The following is a 6,115-nucleotide window of genomic DNA, read 5'->3' as shown; positions in this document are numbered from 1 at the left end:
GGGGGGGGCCCGCGCGGGGGGGGGGGGGGGGGGGGGGGCCTCATCTGACGACAGGCGCTCTCGCCCCACCTCTTGGACTAAGTAATTTCTTTACGGCATCATTTTCTCTCTTTATGAGCTGGTAAATATTGCTTTGTCGTGGTTGTTTTTTTAATGTTTTATTTATTTTTGAGGCAGAAACAGAGCATGAGCGGGGGAGGGTCAGAGAGAGGGAGACACAGAATCGGAAGCAGCTCCAGGCTCCAAGCTGCCAGCACAGAGCCCGACGCGGGGCTCGAACCCACGAACCGTGAGATCCTGACCTGAGCCGAAGTCGGACGCTCAACCTACTGAGGCCCCCAGGCGCCCCTGTGTTGTTGTTTAAAACCCTCTGTAAGTTTTCACTTCTGTGGCATCCGGCACATTCGCACTGTTGTGCAGCCTTCGTCACCCGGGTCCAGGACTCTCCCTCTTCCTAGACTGGATTCTGTCCCTTTACACACGGCCCCTCCCCACCCCACCCCCAGCCTCCTGCTCTCTGTGTCTGTGGCTCCAACTCCTCCAGGGCCTCCCGAGAGTGTCCACTCCTACAGAGCGTGTCCCCCTGTGACGGGCTGACCTCACTCAGCACGGGGTCCTCCAGGCCATCCACGTGGTAGCCGGTGTCGGGATTTCCCTCCCNAGAGAGGGAGACACAGAATCGGAAGCAGCTCCAGGCTCCAAGCTGCCAGCACAGAGCCCGACGCGGGGCTCGAACCCACGAACCGTGAGATCCTGACCTGAGCCGAAGTCGGACGCTCAACCGACTGAGGCCCCCAGGCGCCCCTGTGTTGTTGTTTAAAACCCTCTGTAAGTTTTCACTTCTGTGGCATCCGGCACATTCGCACTGTTGTGCAGCCTTCGTCACCCGGGTCCAGGACTCTCCCTCTTCCTAGACTGGATTCTGTCCCTTTACACACGGCCCCTCCCCACCCCACCCCCAGCCTCCTGCTCTCTGTGTCTGTGGCTCCAACTCCCCCAGGGCCTCCACTCCTACTGTCCCCCTGTGACGGGCTGACCTCACTCAGCACGGGGTCCTCCAGGCCATCCACGTGGTAGCCGGTGTCGGGATTTCCCTCCCGTTTAAGGCTACTGTTCCGTGGTGGCCGGAGCACGTTTGGTTCATCCATTCACCTGTCGGCCCCTTGGGTTTCTTCCACCCACGGCTGTTGCGAATAAGCCGCCATGATCCTGAGTGCTCACATCTCTCTTGAAGACGCTGCTTTCTTAGCCTTTTCACTGTTCTTTGTGAGTTAGCCTGGGGGTTATGAGCTCATCCTTGAGTTACTACGTTGAGTACAGATTCACGTGTTCGCCACCTTCTGGCCGGTGTAATTATTTACCACACTTTGGTTCCATTCACACCCTCTGAGATTTTGTTCCATTTTTGATATGTATTTTAATTCTAAATATATTTTACTCCCCGCAAGACGTATTGAGGGTGACCAAGACCGTGGTCCGCAGGGTCTGCCCGCGTCCAGCCTTTTCTCTGCTCTTCGACCCTCCTAACCACGGTGCTGCCACACAAACGCTCTCCTTCTGGCTGAAGGGCATCCTTTAGTATTTTTTCCTTGCAGATCTGTTAGCAATGGATTCTCTGGGGTTTCATTTGTCTGAAAAAGCCGTTACTTAGTTTTCATTTCTAAACGATGAACTTCTATTTGACACACACTAAAATGGACATGATTTCATTGGACGCTTTGATGGCCTGTGTCAATACAACCCAAAAGAAGCTGCGGAACATTCCATCATCCCAGGAAGCTCCTTGGTGCCCATTTGCAACTGGTCCTCAGCAATCTCAGCCCCGGCGACCACAGATCTAACCCCATTTCTGCGGAGGAGGCCACATGACTTGGAATCGCTCAGTGTGGAGCCTCAATGTCCCTGCAGGCCCAGGGCCGCCCCGCCCCAGGTCGCTGTGAGGTCGAGGGACAGCTGTGTTTACTTCGTGACCCCTGTTGTTAAAGCTAACTGAATACTTCTTAAAAGAAAAAGCGGATCAGAGGATTTTTTAAAGAATTCATCATATGTTGTTTTAGAAGGCAAACATTTAAGACATGAGGCTACAGAAATGCTAGGTTATTTCAGAAGGAAGTAGAATCAATCCATCAAGAACACATAAGAATTTTCAATTTGTATGCGACTAATAATACGGCCTCAGAATAACCAAAGCAAAAAACAGGACCACAGGAGAGAGACAAACCTGCCGTTGAGGAAGGGGAACTTCATATACCTCCCTCAGGAAACAACCGTCCCGCTGGGAACGTGAGAGCAGAGGGGGGCGGGGGACAGAGGCCCAGCTGCAGCGCAAGGGTGAAGGGGCATCACCAAGGAGAGGGCTTGGGAGCCAGGTAGGGGGGACAGGGCATCCCCAGATGCCTCAGGGATGGGGGCCTTGCGGAGGGAAGACCAGGCAGGGCTTGTCCCGGAGTACTGGCCCAGGCCGGGGTGGCTGTGGGACCTACTAGGGCTGCTGGCCCGATCCGGCAACTGGCCCCCACTCGGGATCCCGTGATGGCTGGGAGAGCCGTCGCCCTGCCCAGGAAGCCCTGTCACCATCTGGGCCTGCTGGGTCTGGGAGCAGCCCCTGGGGGATTCCAGCGCTGACCCTGCGGGCTTCCTGGAGGACGAAGGGAGGGGAGCAGGTGGGCTGGCATAGTCCGTGCACCGGGAGGGGGTCTGAGTGGGCAGCCTGGGGCCTGTGGGTGCGGAGCTGGCTGGAGCCCACCACACCCCAGTCCTGCCCTGTACCCCTCTGTCTAATTTCTGAGGCCTCATGCCCACTCTGGGCCCTGGGGAAGCATCTTTTCCCAGCGACCCCCACATGGTGGGTAACCTGGGCCTGGTTCCCGATTCCCCAAACCACCCCACGCCTCCCCCACCCATGCGCCCGAGCACACATGCACGCGCACACACACACACAGTGAGGACCCAGGGACCTTATGGAGGACGGTGGCCCAGACTGAGGACCGTGCATGTTGCCGGGGGCCACCCCGCTCCACGTGTGGCCAGAGGATGATGGGGAAGGGGTCTTGGGGAGGAGCCCCTTTGTTCATCCCAGGGTGTGGGGAGGACTAAGAGCTGCTTGGGGTGTCCTGAGGCCCCTCCGCTGGGAAGAGAGAGGGGGTGAGGCTTGTGCGTGGGGTGCTCTGGGAAGGGGCAGGTTCCCAGGAACGGGGCTGGGCCAGACCTCCCACGCTGAGCTGCCCCCCCGGCCACAGGGCCCCCTACTATGGTCAGGCAGAGGGGCTGCAGGGGTCAGGCCCTGGCATGGAGGGATGACTCCGTGCTGGCAGGCCAGGCTCCCCGGTCCCCCCGCATGTGAGCTGACTGGTCCTTGGGAGCTGGGGGAAGGGACAGACCCTGGGGGCGTGAGGAGCCTCACCAGGAATCTTGTAGGCTGGGCCTCCGCACCCCAGCTCCCCAGAGGACCCCAGAGTGACCTCACCCTTTCCTGCTTCGCTGCCGGGCTCACTGGGGAAGGCTTTTGGACCCCAGGTGCCCGTGGCTAAAGCTCCGTGTGCCCTGTCCCAGGGCCCGAGGTCAGCGTGTCCAGCATCACCCACTACCCGCGGTCTACCAGGAGTCAAGGGGCTCAGCCAGGGGCTGCCTCTGGTGTCCTCCCGGCAGACTGGAAACGAGGGCGGGCTCGAGAGGTGGGGCTCAGGGAGGGAGGTGGCGGGTTTCTGTAGCCTTGGGACGAGTCTGGGCACAGACAGGCCAGGGCACCAGACCCGAGGACCATAATGGGGCCTGAGCACCCACCTCCCTCCCCTGGTGAGGAGCCTAAGGTTCCCAGGCTGTTGGGGGGACATAGAAACATGACCTCTGCTGTGCGCATGCACACACACACACATGGATGGGGTGCACACAAATACACACAGCCACACACATGGACAGGATGCACACACACCGAGCACACATGCACGCGACGGGATGCACACATGGGCGCACACACACACACACGGGCGCACACACACACAGGGTGCACATACAGGCACATACACACAGACGGGATGCACACACAGGCACACACACGGACAGGGTGCACACACAGGTGCGAGTGCACATACACACGGACAGGGTGCACACACAGGCGCACACACATACACACGGATGGGATGCACACACAGGCACACACACGGACAGGGTGCACACACAGGCTCACACACACATACACACAGACAGGGTGCACACACAGGCACACACACATACACACGGACGGGATGCACACACAGACACACACATACACACGGACGGGATGCACACACAGGCTCACATACGGACAGGGTGCACACACAGGCGCACACACACATACACACGGACGGGATGCACACACAGGCACACACACATACACACGGACGGGATGCACACACACATACACACGGACAGGGTGCACACACAGGCGCACACACACATACACACGGACAGGGTGCACACACAGGCACACACATACACACGGACAGGGTGCACACACAGGCACACACACATACACACGGACGGGATGCACACACAGACACACACATACACACGGACGGGATGCACACACAGGCTCACACACGGACAGGGTGCACACACAGGCGCACACACACATGGGCGGGATGCACACACGGGCGCGCACACACACGATGGGATGCACACACGGGTGCACACACACACACACACACGGACGGGATGCACACACGGGCGCACACACACACACGGACGGGATGCACACACGGGCGCGCACACACACACAGACAGGGTGCACACACAGGTGCACACACACATACACACGGACGGGATGCACACACAGGCACACTCACGGACAGGGTGCACACACAGGCGCACACACAGGCGTGCACACGCAGGTATAGGCTCCATTGTGCCTGTTCTGAAACACACTGTGTCTTTCGTGTCTCTGGCATCAGGCAGGAACGCGCTGGCAGAAATGCTATTTTGTTTTGAAGGAAATTGTTTTATTTCCTGGGCTTGTGCGGATGAACTGGAGGTTGGGTTTTTTCCACCCTGTCAGCTGCTGGCACTTGGGGACCCTGGACAGCAGATGTCCCGGGAGCATCCGTGCTCTTCGGCGGGGTCCCCTGGCTCCGTCCCAGCCGGAGAGGGGGAGAGGTGTGAGGGGGGGGCATGCAGGCTGCTCCTGGGGCTGGTGGCCCGGAAGCTGGTGGAAGCCTGGACTGTCCCTAGGAACAGACTCCACTCTTGGGGCTGGGGGAGGGGGCAGCCCCGCACATACCTTTCCCCTGCGTCTCTGGGGCCTGTTTCAGCCTCGCCTCCCAGAAGGCCCCGGGGCCCACGGCACCTGGCGAATGGCATCCACGGCCCCCTGGGCCCCGTGGGCCCCACCTGGCCCTTCAGGTGCAGGGAGCTGCCCTGCCCTAGAGCCGCCTTCGGATGGTCAAGTTCACTTCCACTCAGGGCTGTGGCTGAGCTGGAGGGAGGGGTGGAGAGGGCCCGGGATGGGGCGTGGGCAGCGTGGGCACAGGGGTGGGTAGGGAGGGTGCTGGTTTTGCAGATGAACATGGTCAGGGCCCTGGCCCCTGGCAGACCTGCTTGTCTCGGGGGCGGGGCGGGGCACAGCGAGGCCGGGACAGCCCTCCCCCACCTGGGTAGAGGGTGGGGATCCGCCCCCGAGGTTCTGAGCCTGGGAGAAGGGAGGGAAGGACCGCTCCCCGCAGCCCTGCCGCCCTGTCTTGGCAGAGGCGGGGGTCTCCCTCCACCTAGGCTCGGAGAGGCTCCAGCCCCCACCGGGGCCGCCACCGCCCCCACACGGAGCCCGTGGCCCGAAGCCACCGTCCGCATTCAGCTCATAAGTGCCGGGAGGACGTCATGGGCTTCCCGCCCGCCTTCCCACGGGGGCTCCCGCCCGGCAGCGCTGACGATGCCGCAGGGGTCGGAGGCGGGGGAGGCTGCCCTGGGTCTGGCGGGGACGTGTGACCTCGGCCGTGGCTGACCCCCACCAGAGTCCCGTCTGCGGCCCCGGCCCTTCCCGGGGTCTGGGGCCCACGCTCGCAGGTCCCCACCCGCCAGGTCCTCCTCCAAGTCTGGCTGCAGTGGGGGACAGTCAAGGGCTTGGCACAGCCCGGGCACTGGGTCT

The sequence above is a fragment of the Crocuta crocuta genome, unplaced genomic scaffold (genome assembly GCF_008692635.1).
Source record: "Crocuta crocuta isolate KB4526 unplaced genomic scaffold, BGI_CrCroc_1.0 scaffold2720, whole genome shotgun sequence".
NCBI lineage: Eukaryota > Metazoa > Chordata > Mammalia > Carnivora > Hyaenidae > Crocuta > Crocuta crocuta.
The sequence above is the reverse complement of the archived record's forward strand: the minus strand, read 5'-3'. Positions refer to the sequence as shown.